The following is a 20,496-nucleotide window of genomic DNA, read 5'->3' as shown; positions in this document are numbered from 1 at the left end:
GTGTCACATTTACAGGGTGAAGCTGCCCATCCTAGACAGCCCCCAGCACTGCCATCTTTGCAGCTGTTTTGGTGCATTGGTGGCTGCCCGTGGCTGGGGACCTCTGTCCCACTATTTCCATCTGGGGGCTCATGGGCTTGTAACTGCCAAACACCCCTACCCGTCCGAGGTGTATCCCCCCACATGTGTCATATACTGACCCTGTATGCTGTCTTGTCTGTCATCCTACCCTACCTATCCTCCACGAGCATACCTACTCTCCTTCCCTCACATCCCACTTTCACCCTATGGAAACAAAAGGCCAATCGGTTCCTATGACAACATTTGCCCCATACATAGCTGTCCATTTTACATACATGTCCACTGGACACATGTAACCCTTTTAATATGCATCACAACATACTCCAGTTGTCCTCACCCCTGTCTCTCAGGCGCATGATCCTAGTATGCACATGACTCCTAAATGTTCTAGGCACACGTGATGTGGACGACCCCATTGTACACACAACACTACCGGTCCCTCTATGGTTTCCCCATTTACCTTTATCATGATGATGATGTCACACACAGCACCTTGCAAAAGTACTGTTCTCACATAATGATTGGACAGGATCTGTTGTGTTAATGTAAATAACATGCACAGAGTGATGTATATGGCCAATGTACAAATGTTTGCGTGTATGAATGACACGTCTGTCTGAGGGAGTCTTGATATTACATAGGACAACACTACTACATAATACAGGCATTGCTGGTGTTTCCCATTTTATTTCTTTGTAATGCTTTGTTGTCACATGTGATGTTCCTGATATATCTATGTATATGTATGTATCTATATGCTGGACATAAACACTCACACATATATCTACATGATGGAATACATTTCCTATACTGTTGAATGACTGCGCTGGATGATATGTTTGTGATAAGGTTCGATGTCTGTATATCTGCCATTGCTTAGTGGTAAATCACAATAGCTGTGTGTGCACAGTCCTGGTTTTGAGCCTTGCAGAGGCAGTTTATTTTGTTGCTGGGCAGAACAAGACCATTGGATACGGAGTGATTAAGGCACATTAAAGCAGCTGTGAGCGGGTGTTCGTGGGTTTGCGTGGTGCTAAGCAATGCTAACCTCTGGTTACAATTTCTTACATTCAATTAGCCTCTACATTGCTTTACCAGTGTAATACTCGCATACTAGTGGCCAAACAGGCTTACACCCGCTTGCTCCCGCACTTGCAAATGCACTGCATTTGGTGTTTGCATCTGACACTTACACCCCCTGGGTGGGAGTGAGGACTACGATATTACCTTGTGATGCCTATTACATTGGATTACATGCCTACAGTATCGGGAATGGCTGCCCATTAGCCGACAGCATGCCATTCGACTGTACGGAATCCGCGGCCTGTCCAGAGTTTGATTTATATTATTGGTGTGTTCCTCTTACAATCTGCACCAGTCTGGCTAATACATGGGAACTGACACTTCAATACAAACAAGTAATTGGGTTTTGGAACCCACATCCTTCAGCCGAGTTATGCTACTGCATACCTAATAGTCTATCATCTTTCTAAGGTTGTCAGTGGAATATGTGCTTTCTGTCCCTATCAGACTTCTCATACGATTGAGGAAAAATACAAACTGAATCAGGGACACAGCATAAAAACATCAGGGACACATTTAAATTATTGGTGTTATTAACCTGACACAGTGACAGACTCAGAGCATATGAATTCATACACATTTTCTGAGGTAAATGATGTTTATAACTCTTAATTGTTGTCATTATTCATTATGTGTAATTCACCACCTTTCCTCCAAATGTCACTAGTTTTAGGAGGGATTAAGTGGGACAGAGTTGGAAATTGAGTCGAAATCAGGGACCTCCCTGGAAATCGGGGACAGTTCAGAGGTATGGTCCCTATTTGTTCCCCCAGTGGTTTATGTCCTGTCCAGTGGATGTGCTCTTAGGGGTTGAGAAGTATGGGCATCAGCTATGCCCATTTTGGAATATTACTTACATCCCTGGGGTGGTCCTAATATGACTGCGCCAGCCAACGCCTAGACCCATAATTGCATACCCATAGTTCCCCCACATGCCACTCCTCTACAGCACTCATCCTTACTGTGGGTGCAGGTGGGGTATAAACACACCACTACACACTGCCCACTCGTTGTGTCGACCCATGGGTTATCAGGCTTGCACAACCTACTGGCCTGTGTACATCCACAGCCTGGTTTGATAAGTCATTACCGGGACTGCCTCCGATCATTAATTTTTGGTGTCCCACAAGGGACATCCATGCCTATGTTTCAAGATTAGACCTGGCAGATCTCTCCCACTGGTAGAATCCTGCTGGTGGTCTGGGAAGCAGTGATGTGTTTATCTTTATTGTGTGTCTGTATGTCTCACCGGCCAAGCTGTAGGGGTGGAAGGGTTGATGCTACATGTTACACGTTTGTTTATTGGACCCCTCACCCCCATATGCATGGCCTGTGAACATATGTTACTCGCAACTGCTGTATCATATCCTAGCTATATACATGTGTATATTTACAGTCACAAAAATATATCTGTTTACATTACTATATACAGATATATCTGTATATGTATGCATTCATGTATATTTATATTTTGCTGCCTATCTATATATATATATATATATATATATATATATATATATATATATATATATATATATATATATATATCACAACATATGGGTGTCTGCGTATGTATATATTTATATGTGGGTATGTATCTGTATTCTATCTCTGTATGTATACATTTGTACTATGGAGAGGGAGAGGCTTATCTCTATGTCGCTATGAGTAGATATATACACACACATACCTCTACATATATATGCCTACATCTGGTTATTCCGTTCCTTGCCATATAGATTACACTTTGCTGCAGTGGGACTCGTAGTGGGTGTGGCTGCTCATTGGGTGACGCCTCTGCCCAATGAACACATTCGCTTACATCCCTAGGACTGTCCATATAGGCCCACATCAGCGAACACCTGCACACCTAGACCCATATGTAGCTACCCATAGTTCCCCCACCCGCACCTCCTCAACAGCACCCATCCTTGCCCTGGGTCCTGGTCTGTTCTGGACACACCACTACACGCTGCCCACTCTCCATTTCACGGGACCCATTTCATACAATTGTCTCGGCTCATGGTTCATCAGGGTTTCTCACCCTTGTATTCCGAGTATGTATACACCCCAGCCAGAATGTTCAGTCTATCACCTTCTTTTGGTCTTGTCAATTTTTGGGGTGTCCCGCAAGGGATGGTTCCAAGATTAGAATTCAAGGATGCACTGTGTACCCCACCCCCGGTTGTATCCTGCCTGTAGTCTGGGGGAGCAGTGGACTCTTTATATTGTTTGTGTGTATGTTTCCCGTGTCTGGTTGGGGGGGGGTGGAAGGTCATGCTACATGTTTCATGTTTCTTGCTTGGGGTCCTCACTTCCATTGGCATAGCCTGTGAACATATGTCATTCTTGTGTGCTGTTTTCTATCATAGCTGTATATCTGTGTATATCTATGCACACACACACACACATATATATATATGTATATGTATATATATATATATATATATATATATATATATATATATGTATGTATATGTATGCAACAATATATATAATATGTATATATATATATATATATATATATATATATATATATATATATGTATATATATGTATATATATATATATATATATATATATATATATATATATATATGTGTGTGTGTGTGTGTGTGTGTGTGTCTGTAAAGCAATGCATACCCCACGCAAATGCACTTACACATGCTTACTGGTGTTTATATATGCTTGAACCTGCTTACTAGTGCCTTATTCATTATGACACTGACACTTCACTCCAGTTAACTTTTAATTGATATGTTGCAGGTTATACAGTGGACAGATGTCGCAATATGTTCATGTACAGATTACTGATGGTAAATGGTATGTAATGCAGTGGGATTCGGTACGGGAATGTCTGTTCGTTAGGCAGTTGCTCTAACCAATACACTATTGCTGTGCTGCTTTATTTGCATATATACCCATATACTCATGGCTCCTGGTTCCCCAAACACACACCCTAACACCTCCCTAACACTGCAGTCATCCATTCTCCAGTCGGATTCGTGGTGTATCCACACCACTACACATTGGCCACTCCCTACTTCTATAGACCCATCCCATCGGTTGACTCACTCCACATATCCTCAGAACTCCCAAACGTTTAGTCCACAAACATTGGTGCCATGAGCGACCAAAAGAATACTATTCGCAATTTTTGGATTGTCCACACGCATGTGTCTATGTCAAGATTAGACTCTATACTTCATTACATCCTTACTCCTGTTAACATGACACTACAATAAATTAATAAGCATGAGTATGTGGTAATGCACATGTTACACATGAGAGCCTAATTATGTACGTGTTCGGCGTATTTTTTTTACAAATAGACCGGTTTAGTAATTGGTGTTGCCGTAGCAGGCAGATCACAGGAATGATTCCATTGGTGGGAAAGTCCTCACATTTGATTATTTTCAGCACAGGTCTTTGAGTGAATGTTTAAACATGGTCCTTATGATGAAAGAATTATTTAAGTACTTCTCAGTTGAAAATCCTTTTATTCCCTGTTTGAATGGAATGCCAAAAGTACACAAGGACTCTCTCCAGCCACCATTTAGACCAATAGTGGCAGGAGCGAGGTTGCTCACGGAGCCTATTTCCATTTACGTTGAAAAGCAGCTAAGACCAATACTTGAGCAATGTCCATCAGTATTATGAGATAGTAAGCAGCTTGTACAAGATTTCTATGTATGTCTCAAGAGAGATGCCATACCCCATATCTGTTACTTAGTTACATTAGATGTAATCGCTTTGTTCACAGTCATCCCCAATGGTGAGGGGATTGAGATGGTGGGAAAGGTTTTGACTTGCAAAAGTACCTGTGATTTGCAGAGAATAGATTTCATCTGTTATTTATTGGAACTAGTGTTTGAGTAGAATGTGTTTGCATATGATGGAGTGTATTATAGACAGACCTATGGCGTAGCTATGGGCACATCTTGTGCCAATAGCTACGCCAATTTGGTCATGGTGGGCTGGGAGTATGAGCATGTGTTTGGAGCATTGTTATTCAAAGATCTCTTATATTTCTACGGTGGTTACACATGGAATTGTGGAGGCCATTTCATGTTTTTTATTTGGCAGAAAGAATGGGATCCTACCTTTCTCCTTGCTGGAATGGGATGGATTATTTTCCCTTGTTTGTCACTTTGGCATCCACCATCCCTTGAAGGGGGCCTTTAATCCCTGTTTTTTTTTTCCTGTTTTAGCAGACAGCTTGGAAGAAGGGTTCTCCCTAGGATGCTTCTGTACTCTTGTTTCAGAGGTCTGCATTCTGGTTTCCTCCAGTCTGGTCTGTTTGGACATCATCTGAGCAGGCAGCATGAGTTGCCATTTGAAGTACATAGTCTACAGAGTATTAGCCAAAGCCAGGAAGTGGGGGGACACTGAATGTGTCCTTGTAGTGTGCCTATCAGTCTTGCTAAGGATTCTTGAAGGGTCTCCCATAAGGAACTCCTTCTTCCTCATTTGTAGACCTGTAGGACTGGTTCAGCATTTTCTGGGGCCTTTTTTTCTCATTCAGTATTTGCCTGTTTCTGGACTGTTGTTTGAATTTCTCCTTTTACAAGGATCTATCAATTTAAAAGCATGCATGATCTCCACAAAAGTAATACTTGTAGACTTCTAGGGGTCTATGTTGTCTGAAGATATGTCTGAGGCTGAACTGAGAATAATTTTGAAGTTCCTCCCCTTTTGAGCAACCACAAAGTGCTGCCAGTAAAAGTTTAGCACTAATTTTAACAAATATATCAGAGCCATCTCTGTTTTGATGACAATCACAATCCTACATGTCAAGTGTAAGAAACTTAGCCATAACCTGTGTCCCTTGTTACTCTGCCTCTGACCACTTAAGTTCCAAATATAGGCAATGAGTAGCACTGCATTGTTCTAAGCCTACTTAGTCCAGCCTTAATTTCTTGGCATTTTAATGTATTAATTTCATCTCCTGAAGGAAGGTCATATCTGCAATACAATAACATAGCATATCAAGCATTTGCGCCTCTTAAATGTTGAACCCATTCCTATCACATTCTAATATGCAGTAGTGAAAACTGGGTAATCGAAGGGATGTCCTATTAGCAGTTCGAGTTTAAACTAATAGCAAACATGTGAGCTGAAGTGGAAGACCTTCTGCATTATTTATTATCATCTAGGCTGGTTAAGCATCATGATGCATTAGAACTTCTTCATGTCCAACTCAGTATTAGCAAAGTCCCTTATCACATTAAAGTCAGTTATAGAACTCACAATATTCACAGCACCTACTAACAAGAACTGGAGTCATTCATCATCAAACTCAAATCCATTTTCTAATTTCTCCAGGCTTTTTGGGTTTCTAATACAATGACGTGAATGGACCCCATTCCTAAGTGAAAGTATGATTAAAATTCCTGAAATTAGTATTGTTTCAGTCTTTGATGTTAGCCAGAAGTACTCTTTGCAGCATCCGCAATGTGCCCAGTAATGACTCCTGCAATTCAAACAGAGTTACACATTTTGGTAACATATCTAAGTATGATTGTAATTTGCTCCTACTACTACTGGAACTGTCTGGGTTCACAGAGATTCATGTACTTTGTTAATACAAATGCTCCGGAACAATGAGTAAAAGGACCCACTAAGGACAAAAACATCTTTGACCTTATCCTTCCTAATATGCGTGAGCCATGCTCTGCCCTTTGCATATCATCTTCACTCATCAAGTCAGACCATAAAACTATTTCCTTTGAAATAAAATTGAAACCTGAGATCCCAGCAGCCCATAGAATCTTTTAGAAACTTCTCCAAGGCAAATGTATTACTCCTAAGCAAAACCCTGTCAAGTTTCAAATCCCCCCAAACCTGTTAAACCCTACTGGGTATACAGAAGCGTACATCACTAACTTGTACTGGCATGTCAAAAACTGCACAGAAGCAGGTGTACCCCGTAGGAAAGAGTGTAGGTCTAACCTAAAAAACAAACCTCCCTGATGGAAGCAGAACATAAGCTTTACAATAAAAAGAAGAGAATTATTCCCAAATATCAGAAAAGTTCACAACAGCAGGCTATATCCATCATCATCACTAAAATAAATGAGCAATAAAGAAGTTTAATTAAAAGCACCAGTCAAATTTGAAGCAAACTCAGCCACCAATGCAAAGGATAACCATAAAGCCTTCTTTAGTTATGTTCATATAAACTGTGATGCCCGTGCCCTGGCCCAGCAATCAAGGAGCCTCAATCCTCACCACTAACACCAGTGAGGGGAGTCTCATATAGGAGGAAAGGATAACAAATACACACAGTAAATTGCAATTTCCCTTAAGAGCACACAGAGATCACAGTCAGTCCAGGGCTGGTTGCTCCCTCACTCTCCATGTCCCCATTAAGACTCCCCACTGGCACAGCTATAGGGTCCAGATCTCAGCCTAGTGGGCAAGCTAAAACCTCCAGCATCCTCTCTGTCCAACCAGTGCTTTGTGTCTCTGCCCAAGTAGCTGACACACACACACACACACACACACACACACACACACACACACACACACACACACACACACACACACACACACACACTTATACAACCACACAGACACTCTTGGGAAAGGCTGGCACAGATTCTCCAGCTGTGCCCCTTTTACCCTGACTATACGGTAGAAATCACTGCCAACACCCAGCTAATATTTATCAGCTACCCAAAGGCCCTTAAAAGGGTGTCCAATTATTACTGTGCAATATTATTATTCAATTGGTGGTATAACTAAAGAGTCAAGGCTTATTAGAGTGACTTGGTACAGGATCACGATATATATGCAATGTACTCTTAGAGCTTAACTTATCTCTACACAAAACAGCCACAGTTAAGAGTTTAAAAATATTTAATAAATAATTAAAAACACAAGACAAAACTTTTTACTACATAGTGCTAGTCAAGAGTTCGGAGATCACAGAGAAATACTTAAAATAATTCAGTAGTACAGTTCTGACATCACAGAAAAACACTTAGTATAATCTTTCTAGCTTCTAGCTATTTCTAAGAGAAAACACACGTCTAAGATAAACTTACATATAGAGCAAGACAGTGCTGATGAGTTGGATGGTCAAGACAAAAATGCTTAATGCTCTCTGATTCTCTCTGTTTTTAAAATCACATTCCTGGTTCACATTACATTATTCTTCACACTTCCCTGGGTTCCCAGGCTAACATGCTACATTCTTTAGTAAACTCACACCAGGTCAGGAAGCAAAGCCATTAAGGGCATTTATGCATGAAAATTCTGGTCATTAAATTTGGCCTTAAAACAATAACAAGAATTCCTTCATCTAGACCGGCCAGAGCCAACTTTAAAGATCAAAGACAGTCATAAGATGGTTAGCTTCCTTACAGCAGAGTGCACTCTTGTTTAATTTTTTCCAGTTCTACATGTAACACTATTTTTACCATTTAAGACAACAAGCCTGTGGTTTACATTAATATTTACAGATGATAAAATTATCTCCAAAATTCTATCTGGCTAGGATGGCAGCCTTCATCTATCTTCACATATCACCCCCCCCCCCCCCGGAGAACTCAAGCTAGTTTTTCAAGTGACCCTTGAGAAATGCTGTTTGAGGGAGTTAGGGCTATCTGAGTTTACCTTACCTCGTTCACTGTCTTGAGATCCCATCTGCATTGGCATTGCTAATCCCACTGCGGTGCTGCACGGACATATCATATGTCTGCAAACCCAGGCTCCATCTTAGCAACTTGGCACTTTGCTGGCTGGCTCTGTTTAACCATGTTAGGGGGTTGTGATCTGTCATAACAGTGAATTTTCTTCCATACAGATAAGGCTGAAGTTTCTGCAGTGCCCAAACTATGGTTAGACATTCCTTTTTTACAGCTGCATAGCATTCCTCCCTGGGTTGGAGCCTACAACTGAGATAAACCACTGGGTGCTCTTCCCCCACTGAAGAATTCTGGCTAAGTACAGCCCCCACCCCATGATTCGAAGCATCCATCTGCACAACAAATTCTTTGCTGCAATCTGGACTGGCTAACACGGGAGGGTTCTCCCAAAGCTTTTATAAGCAACTGGAATGCCTGCTCACATGCTGGGGTCCACACTACCTTATCTGGCCTGTTCTTCCTTGTCAGGTCTGTGAGGGGAGCAGCTATGGTACTATAACTGGGGACAAATTTTTCTGTAGTACCATGCTGTCCCTAAAAATTCCCTCACCTGCTTTTTAGTAACAGGTGCAGGCCATGCCTGAATGGCTTCCACTTTGGCAGGTTTTGGCCTTATATAACCACTCCCCATTCTATGTGCTAGGTAGGAGACCTCTGCCATACCCAACTGACATTTGCTCGGCTTAATGGTCAACCCTGCCCTCTGTAGTCTGCCTAGCACCTCCCTGACATGCTGAAGGTGCTCTGGCCAGGAATGGCTGTAGATGGCAATATCATCTAGGTAAGCAAGGGCAAACCCTCCTGCTGCTGCTAGGATATGATCTACCAGCCTCTGGAAAGTCGCTGGGGAATTCATCATTCCAAAAGGCATCTTGGTGAACTTATACAAGCCAAAAGGAGTCACAAAGGCTGACTTCTCTCTAACACTAGGAGTCAAGGGCACCTGCCAGTAACCTTTGGTAAGATCAGTGGTTATAAGATACTTAGCCCCACCCAGCTGCCCTAGAGTCTCATCTGTCCTAGGCATGGGGTAAGCATCCGACTATGTGCGACTATTTAATTTCCTGTAGTCCACATAGAACCTGGTGCTACCATCCTTCTTTGGCACCAGCACCACTGGGGAGGCCCAGGGACTGTTGGACTCTTGGATCACCCCTAGTTTCAAAATCTCCTGTACCTCCACCCTCAGAGTCTGTTTGCCTCTCTTAGGCACTCTATAAAGGGTCTGCCTAATAGGGCTTTGGGGTCCTGTATCCACCTGGTGCTGCCTCAGGTGGGTGCACCCTGGTTTCCCAGTGAACATGTCCCCATATTCCTGCAACACTGTTCGGATTTCTCGAACCTGGGTAGGAGATAGCTGCTGGGAGATTGCTACCCCTTCCACTGAGGTGTCAACCTAAGCCTCACTGAGGAGATGAGTCTCCAGATCTCCCTCAGACACCTCCTGCAATCCACTACAAATGCTCAGCACAAGGGCTTCCCTATCATGGTAAGGTTTCATCATGTTAATATGGTACAATTTGTGCCCTGCTGTCTGCCTAGCAGTTCCACCATGTAGTTAACATCACTTACCTTTCTTACCACCTTGTAGGGTCCTTCCCAAGCTGCTTGCAATTTGTTGTGTCTGACAGGAACGTGTAACACTATTTTTACCATTTAAGACAACAAGCCTGTGGTTTACATTAAAATTTACAGATGATAGAATTATCTCCAAAATTCTATCTGGCTAGGCTGGCAGCCTTCATCTATCTTCACAGTGACCTCAAGAGATTTATGCAACAATGGGCTATTCTGAACTACACCACCTATACCAAGATGAAGACATAGCAAACCTACAAGCTGTAAATTTAGATTCAATGTTATCTTTCTTTCCTCCCTCCCATTATCTCACAAGATATTTCAGTACCTGTTACCCCCCACCTTCATGAAAGACCAAGTCCTGAAGTGCTATGAAAAGAAAGGGATACTGCATCAGTGGGCCCTGTCAATATTCCAGGATATATTTTAAATATCATGAAGCATGGTTTATTTGCACCCTATCAACACCAAGTGAGTGGAGTCATAACCCTACACAAGGGAGGGACATCCACTGATCCAGGAAATTACTGACCCACAAGTCTGACCAGCCTCATTTGTACAGCTATGCAAGACTCATCACTGTATTATTTAATCATGGAATAGGGAACCTCCAAACACTGGCTCTATCCCATTTTTGTTTTTTCAAAGGCATTTTTATGGTAGTAAACCTACTCACCCTAGTAGACTTCTTCAGAAAGGTCAGTAAAGCAATGGACGAAAACAAGACAGTGCATACCACCTACCTAGAACTGGCCGAAGCTTTTGACACAATACCTCAATCAGGCAAAGTGGAGAAGCTTACCCAACAAAGAATAAACCCCTGCATCACCCACTGGGTTACCTACTGGCTCACAGACAGGACTCAAAGAGGTCAAGAGGAGGAAACTACTGCCACAAAAAGTCCAGTTGCTGTTGGCTGAGAGGTAAGATCTGTACCTCACAGTTTTAAGGGTACAGTGTTCAGTCTTGACCTTGGCTCAGTGTCTGCATTGTTGCATGTTTGCCTTCTGTCTGCATGGGTTTGTTTCAGAGTACCTTAATTTACTCCTGTGTCTAAAAAAAATTTATGGGGAGGATTTGGCATAATGGTTAATGTCTTCAAGTCATAAATACAAGGTACAGGGTTTGTTTCAGCATTTACCTCTCAACCTATGTTGAACATTGCAGTTCACAATGCTATTTTAAGGGATTGAGGGTTGACATAATGTGTTAAGGTGGTTACCTCACAGACACAAAGTATTGGGTTGGGGTACTACGTATTATCGCAGCCACGTTGCAAACAACTCATGGTTGTACATGCAGTGCTGACAAACCACAATGAACAGGTTGCAGATAATGTAAGTACCCAAATTTCTACTAATAAACAAGGTGAAACTGCAGTGATTTCTTGCATGTAAGTACCATTGTTTGTTTTCTGATAGTTGGAGACATCATCAATCCTCAGATCATCCCAGTCATTTGCTAGAAAGTCACACATTTTATAAGGAACAGACCAAAAATATGTGGCAAAAATCTGGACACTGTGAGAAAATCTGGACAGTTGAGATGTATGTATATGCTCGGTACATCTAACAAAATAAAACTGGACATCAGCAGTTATACCTTTTACATTACATTTCTGCTGTAACTGAAGGGAAGCTTTTGGAATTAAGTAATGATGCCAGACATACCTCTCAACATTGTAGTACAAGAAATGTGGACAAAGCCTAAAATAATTGCAGGACAACAACCTAAAAATCTGGATAGATTTTAAATACTTATAAACTTAGAAAGTTTCAAAATACCATTAAACTTTGTTGCCACATGAATAGCAAATGAATATATCAAGAGTGAGTTATTTGCAATGTGGTTACGATAATATGTAAGTACCTTGGTTTGTTTCTCACCTTTGGTCACTGTCTTTTTACCGGATAGTCATATAATAGCCTGCAAACAGATTGTCTTGTACTTACCTATGAACTAGAGGAGTCCCACATGGCTGGACCCTGTCTATCTACTTTTCTGAAGTAAAGGCAAACATCAAGAACCTCTGGCTGAAAATGTTTGCAGATGACTGCAAGTTAGGAGCAGTCAATGACTCAGCTATTCTGCAGGAAGGTTTGGCCCAAACAAATAACTAGTACCAGCGTCATAACCTAAAACTAAATGTCAAAATGTGGATTAAAGTATCCCTTGGGAAATTCACTGCCCCAGTAAATTACCACATTGACAATATACCCCTAAGAATCACATCCCTATTATATGAACGAAAATTTAAAAATCTCAAATGGCTTAAAAGTAAAAAATGCTGTTCTTCGAAATTGGTATTGTGGGCGGCTGTGCCCCCCACAGCCCCCGCTAATTATATATACCAACTCCAAGATTGTACTACAGTGAGGAAAGGGCAAATTTTTCGATCTTCACTGTACCGTGATCTCACAATAGCGATTTCAAAGAATGGCGTTTTTGAATTGTCAGCCAGTCGAGATTTTGATTTTTTTTGTCGATCTAATAGGGACCCTAAGAATCAACCCTGTAGTTTGGGATTTGGGAACATATATGGACAGGGACCTAACATTCAACCAACATGTGTCCAAAGTGGTAAGAAAGTAATTCTGTATTGTGCAGCTTATAAGCAAAGGGATAGCCTTAAGCTCCAGGAATGTCATTGTCTTCCCCTACTCTGCTGTCATCAGGCCAGTCATCGAGTACAACGCCTCCTTTGGCATGTATCTTGCCAGGCGTATGCAAAAACTCAAATGCCCACAGAGGTTCCTCACAAAGAGAATACAGGGCCTAAAACATAAGTCATACATGGACTGCCTCAAAGAACTGTCACTGGATTTGGTATCCTTCAGATTACTGAGAGGAGGACCTGTGTTTGGTTTGCCAGGCATCATCTGACCCAATATTGATGAACATACTACATATCCACAAGTTAAATGGTGTCAGAAATACTCAGTTCAGGGACCTAAACCTCTTCTGTATCTTAAACTGAATGGTTTTGGGAGACAGGTACACATCTCCGAGGTTACCACTACCTTGGAACAGACTCATTCTTCATGCAAAACAAAGTTCAATCCTGTCCCTATTCAAGCGTAATCTGGATCTATTGATGGGAATGAGGAAATGTACCCCCAGGACTGCTCCCTGTATAACGTATGGACAGAGGCAGTACCTAAATACTATTCTACAATATGGCCCTCATAAGACTCCATGATATTCCGTAGTAATAATTACTATCTCACCCAAAACTAATCACTGTCCTATAGAAATATATGGCTTTAAACTAGATATTCAACTATGAACTTATAGTAACCTTGAAGTTAGTAAGATCTTACCATGTCTAGGATATTTGATCCTATAGATCAGCTCAAAAGAATAATTTCCTTAGTTACAACACTTTGCTCTCCCAACATTTCAGATAAAGTACTCTGTAGGAAATTGTTTAAATCTGCCAACTCTTTACATTTCCAAAAACATGTTCCCCTTAACCTCTCTCTGTTCTATCGCACCTCCAGCATTTGCTTTCTACCTAAGGAAACTTTATCTGAAATCTGCATGGAGTACAAAAGTATCTGTGCAACCTTTTCCAAGCTAAAACCCTAACACGTTTGGGCTTTGTTGCATACTTGATAACCATATAGTTGTCCTCCCTTTGTTTTATTGTACATTGTCTTTGTATTCCCTCCCGCCAATCTTTTCTAACCTCATCTGATTGACTCATATAGTTATCATGCAATATTTTATACACCACACTAATTATCAATTTTTAACAGCAACTTCTGTTTTAGACTTACTTAAAGCTCTATCAGAGCTGGCCTTTCATTTAGCAACCCCAGATCACTTTTTGTTTTTGCCAATACTACTTTCATTAGCTTGTTATAGAAGGTAGTCTCTAATCTGCAGTCTAAACTTCTATGTGACCTCATTCCTTTCTAGTACTGTTCCCTCTGTAGTTATTTGCTCACAATATCTTTGTTCCTTTGCTAATTTTCTCCAGTAAATTCCAGCCCACTTGTCTATTTTCTGTACCCTTACTTGCAGTCATTCCTGTTTGTAAAATCTCCTTTTTTCGTTCCCATGTTGTCTTACACATATACACACAGACACATACATATATCTGTCCATTTGGTCGAGTTGCCACATTGCTGAAGCAGAACTGGAACTCACTTTAATGAATAAAGGAAAGAGCCCTAAAGAATTAGGCTCACCCTTATATGATATATTTCTACTCATTTACTAGGTTCAATGGAATGTATTTTAATTGATTTTTTCATTGATCTGTAGCTTAGTAAATCAAAATATACCAAATATTTTATACGTGTGTGTGTGTGTGTGTGTGTGTGTGTGTGTGTGTGTGTGTGTGTGTGTGTGTGTGTGTGTGTGAGTGTGTGTATGTGTGTATCTATATCAATATCTATATCTATACGTGTACGTTATAAACATTACATACATGTTATCAAAAGATAACTTGTTGAATGCAAAAAAAAACTGGTACAGCTGATCAAAATGTGAGAGCTTACTGTGCAGTAGAGATTGGAGAATTTGCCCTTTTTCCACTGTAATGCAATCTCGGAGATGGTATATATAATTAACGGGGGGGGTACATATGGGCTTGCCCCCTTACAAATAAGAAGTTTTGCAGTATATGAAGTTTCAGATGTAATGTGATTCAACTAAGTGTTTTGGATTAAATGTGTATTAGATGAATTTTTAGATATTTTGTAGATATTTTGTGATTAGATGAAAAGTGCCTTCGGAAAAAAATATACATACATATACATATGTATAAGTGTATGTAAGTGTGTGTGTGTATTCTCGTACATGTGTGAGAGTGTGTGTGTGTGTGTGTGTGTGTGTGTGTGTGTGTGTGTATGTGTGTGTGTTTATCTAGCTCTATATCTGTTCAGTAAGTGTGTGTGTGGGTGTGTATGTTTATCTGTATCTATATCTATATCTATAAATGTTTATTAAGTGTGTGTATGGATGTGTGTATGCTTATGTATATCTATATCTATATCTATAGCCATATCTATATCTATAGCGATAAATGTTCAGTAAAAACTGTAAAAAAAAAAAAACAGTCAGTCTAAAGTTGTCACTGTGTAATACCTTAAACTTCCTGTGGTGGAGGCCCATGGGATATATGCAATTGACCCTTTAAGGACATCAAGCTTTTCAGCTGCATGGCTTCTGAGAGGTTTAAGGTATTACACAGTAAAAAGTCTAGCTTGTCTGGATTTTTCTTGCAGTTTATACTGAATGGCTTGTCTGTGTGACCTTTTTACCCTTTGATTTATATCTGTATATGTATATGTATATGTGTGTGTATATGTATGTATATATATATATATATATATATATATATATATATATATATATATGTATAGGTCTACTTCAGATTGCCGACGTTTAAAAATGCTGACAACCATATGGCTGACACCATATGGCCGACAGTTTGAAATGCTGACACCCTGAAATAGTAGTGCAAACTACTAAAAACAGTGTTAGGCAGGCAAGCCCCCTGCACCCCCCCACACTCCCCCACTTAAATATTCTCACTCCGAGATCGCACTACTGTGCAGAAAAGGGGAATCTCCCAGTTCCACACTGTAGCGGGATCTCCGCTATCATTTGTCGGCCTTTCAAACGTTCGGTCATATGGTGTCGGCCATATGGGTGTTGGACATTTGAAATTTCGATCAGATGAAGGGCTCCCATATATATATATATATATATATATATATATATATATATATATATATATATATATATGTGTGTGTGTGTGTGTGTGTGTGTGTGTGTGTACGTGTGTGTGTGTGTGTGTGTGTGTGTGTGTGTGTGTGTGTGTGTGTGTGTGTGTGTGTGTGTATGTGTGCGTGTGTTTTTGTCAATCAGCTTACTAACTGACCACAATTCAGTTTTGCACTGAACAATTCGTAGAAATTAAATAATACTAGTTATATTATATTTAATGCAAACATTAGATCTATAACTAATAATGAGGCATCTTTTGTCATCTCTCTACAACTTCGACATATGCCATAAGTGGAACATGACTTGCATTCACAAAATGTTAACCTAAGTGGAAGTCTCAATGTTATTGCCTAAGGGAGTATCTGAATGAGAACTTTATTAATGGTTTCTTTTGCCGTAATGACCTTTCATTTTTTTTCTCAGAAAGTAGGGACTCATTTCACATAATGACCTATGAAAATCTTTCTACCTAAATCCTTTTTATCGACCCAAAAAGTGTCAGTTATCCTGAAGATGGCACTACAGTTGCTTAATGTCAGCTACATATGTTAAAAATTCATTTTCAAGCCATCCTCATGGCTTAATATTTTAAGTAAGTCTGTGTTATTCCTCCCACCACTCTGTTTTGCTCCCCAAACAATTACAGCAATATTAACAATATAAGACAAATGACACTGGGGGAAGAGTTTCATTTCCAACTATGAAGTATTTCTAATAAAGAAAATGCCCCCTTTTTAAAAAATGAAATAAGTACATTATGCTTTTGGTAGTAGCCCACCACCACAACCATAATTTTGGTTCTTCCTTATGAATATACCAGACCCTCATGCTTTATTTTATTCTCTGGAGCTTCTGAGATGCAAACTTCCACATCTTCTCTCATTGGAATTAAACCACAAACAACGATACACATCAGTGGGGGTTGAAACTTTACTGTATTTCAGACTGCTTTTTAACTCTGTGCAATAACCTGGTCATACAATAATGTTTTGACACAAATTTTCAGCATACTTAATATAGGAGCACATCTCATGATTTATAACCATGATATTGTGCATTTCAGTCACAATGATGATTCTGCAATTATACTGCAAATGTTAATGGTTTCTCTAATGAACTATATGAATGTAGGTTTCTAAGATAATAGGATGCCATATATAGTACAAAACTGCTCATATACCAAAGTCATAACTGTATTTAACTCAGTCAGCACTTTTCTGCAGTTTATCAGATTTCAATAATTAACTTCAAACTCATCTTCAGATTTGGAATTGTGACATCTTTCATTCTTAAGGTCCAGGTCCAAATCTTTTACTGCATCTTTTAAGGAAATGTTACATCTGCTAAATGGAATGATGTACTGATCAGTTATAGTCAGCAGTTCAAACTGCAACTGCTTATTAATATCTGTAGGCTCAGCTAGTATATTGTTAAATGGTGGTTATTCTTTACAGAAGTATATGCCAACTTCCGCATCCAGGGTTAGTGTTATGATGTCATACATTTCACAATCACTTCTTTCTCTGCAAGTGTCACAAGCTCCAGTCACTTTCATAACTGGCTTCATTTCCAGAATAAACTGAACATACCAAAAAGTGCTGTGTTATGAAGTTAATTTCACGCAGCAAAGCATGTGGTTTGTAAAAGTTACTCAACATTCTGCACAGCATTTTGAGTTAGAGTAGTTATCATTTCCTGATAACCTGAAGCATTTTCCAGTTTTTCAAAATGCTTTGGTAAATGTGTGTTACCACACTATCTTTGCAGGACCAGTTTTGTAAAAGACAAGTTTTAAGACATGTATGACTAAAATTTTGTTAAAAAAAAGAGCAAGACTGTCTACTATCTTGGACAAATAGCTGTACATACATACATTGCTACCTTTGTTTGAAATTATTTTCATCTTTTAGAGGAACTTCACAGTATTTCCTAAGTATGGTGTATTAGTTACAAATTCATTGATCTTATTTTTTATACAGGGTTTTGCTGTCTGCTATTTTTTTTGTTCAACACATTTTCTGGTGCTGACATTTCAGGTCACCTTTACATATTTAATTCCTTTCTTTTCCGAGAGGTAAAATCATTCAACTTCCAATACATCATGGTAGTCTTAATCTGTGTTTTCAAAATAGTAGTTTTTTAGTTCTACATCTCATTATAGAAAAAATAGGTTCATAGGTGGGTACTAGGCTATTGGCCCTAGGGCCTATATAAGCCTAGCCAAAAAATGTACCCTGGCTTTTGCCACCCAAGAAAATTATTTTCCTGTGCCCCTGTCGAGCAGAGCCACAGAAGTGATCCCCGGGGTGAATTTCCTATTTCCCATCTAATCATCAAGATTTTTCTTGAAGAGTGCTAATGAGGAGCTCTGTTTGACATAGATAGATAGTCTGTTCCAGAGTATGGGAAGTCTCTGGGACAGGAATCTATCCCTCCAGCATGTTCTGTTTATTGTGGTGACAAGGTTTAGGTCCCTAGAGCGTGTAGCTCGGAGGGATTGGGATTTCTTTAAGTGGAGCATGTCCAACAGCTCTGGGTTTGACATAGCTTTGTATGTTAGGCAGAGATCGCCCCTGAGTAGGCGATATGCGATGGAGTAAAGCTGTAGTTTTTTGAGGCGGTCTGCGTAGGGCATCTGTTTGAGGCCAGTAATCCTCTTTGTGAGGTATTTCTGTGGTCTTTCCAGTTGTTGTAGATGTTTTGTGAGGTACTTACCTAAAGGGGCATTGTACTCTATAATGGGTCTAATGAGTGATGAGTAGAGGGGAACAATGACCTCTTTTTTTCTGGATGAGAATCCTTTTGTGATGAGATGAGCCACGTAGAAGGATTTCCTGACCACTGTGGCGATGTGATTATCAAAGGAGAGACTACTGTTCACCTGTGTCCCAAGGTCTCTTATCACATTTTCGGCATTAAGTAGACTACCAGCTATGTGGTAGTTCATGGGTACAGAGTTTTTACCAAAGGGGATGACAATACACTTTTTGGCATTGAGCTTCAGGCCATGGCTTTGACACCAGGTATCTGTCTCAGTGAGGCCCTTTTGTAGTTTGTCCACATCGTTAGGATAACTTGATGGAATACAAGGAAACCCTGTATTTCAGAAATTCTGTCTTTATTTTATTTGTTTCCCAAAATGTATGCAGTATTTATTGATAAAACAAGTACAATTTCCTCTGTATTTTCTGTTCTTCTTCCATTACAATATTTTTGTTGCTCAGCTTTCCTTCTTCTTCTTTTGGCTTTTCCCAGTCAGGCATCGCCACAGCAGATCACCTGTCCACTCATGATTGGCAGTGGAGTTTTACGGTGTCGAGATGCCAGCCCTTTGCCCAACCTTCCAAGGAAGGCACACATACGCATGCACTCACGCCTAGGGCCAATTTAGAGTGTCCAATCCACCTACAGCATGTCTTTGGGATGTGGGAGGAAACCGGAGCACCCGGAGGAAACACACATGACCACAGGGAGGGCATGCAGACTCTGCACAGAAGGCACCCCAGCCGAGGATTGAACCAGAGAACCTCTTGCGGTGAGGCGACAACGCTAACCGCTGCACCACCATGGCCACCCGTTGCTCAGCTTTCCTAATGAATTTATAAACAGACTTAGGTTCATAGGTAGGTACTAGGCTATCGGCCCAAGGACCTACGTAAGCCTAGCCAACAAGGTTCCCTGGCTTACGCCACCTAAGAAAGTTATTTTCCTGTGCCTCTGTCGAGCAGAGACACAGAAGTGATCCCTGGGGTTTATTTCCTAGTTCTCATCCTTTGACTTTAGTGAACAGCCTATGATCATGCCATTGGGTTTCCATTCTCATAAGTTGCTTTATCCTTTTCTTCAAAACATTTTTAATTAATTTGAACTTTGTCAACTTTAAATGGCAATCTCCCTGTCTATTAATGATCTAATCATAGAGGTGAGCTGTATCTCCCTTCAGTTCTGTTTTTTAACTGCTAATTTTGTTGAAAACTTTAGGTTGCTGGTCTTCTGCCTAATACTAGTCTATATACCTCCTTTATTGTTTAGCTTAGTTCTTCCTGACATTTCCATTCCCTTAACCTAGCACTGGCCTCAGTACATATTTTAACACTAGTCATGAAACATGCTTTCTATGAACTTAACAGATTCTATTTTTTCCTCTCTTTCTCCAAATTAAGATAAGAATAAAACTGATGATCACATGATTAATTTTGAGTTGTGAAGCCATAACACTATAAACAGCAGTCACTTTATCTGCGATGTTAAAAATTATGATAAAAATCATACATGCGATAGTTTTTCTCTGATATGCAGCAAAACGTTCTGGGCAGTAAACGTAAATGGCCCCGGGAAAGTCATGCTAATAACAAAGCTGCAA

Source organism: Protopterus annectens, chromosome 5.part0 (genome assembly GCF_019279795.1).
Source record: "Protopterus annectens isolate FY-2018-M chromosome 5.part0, PAN1.0, whole genome shotgun sequence".
Taxonomy (NCBI): Eukaryota; Metazoa; Chordata; order Ceratodontiformes; family Protopteridae; genus Protopterus; species Protopterus annectens.
This window is presented reverse-complemented; position numbering follows the sequence as displayed.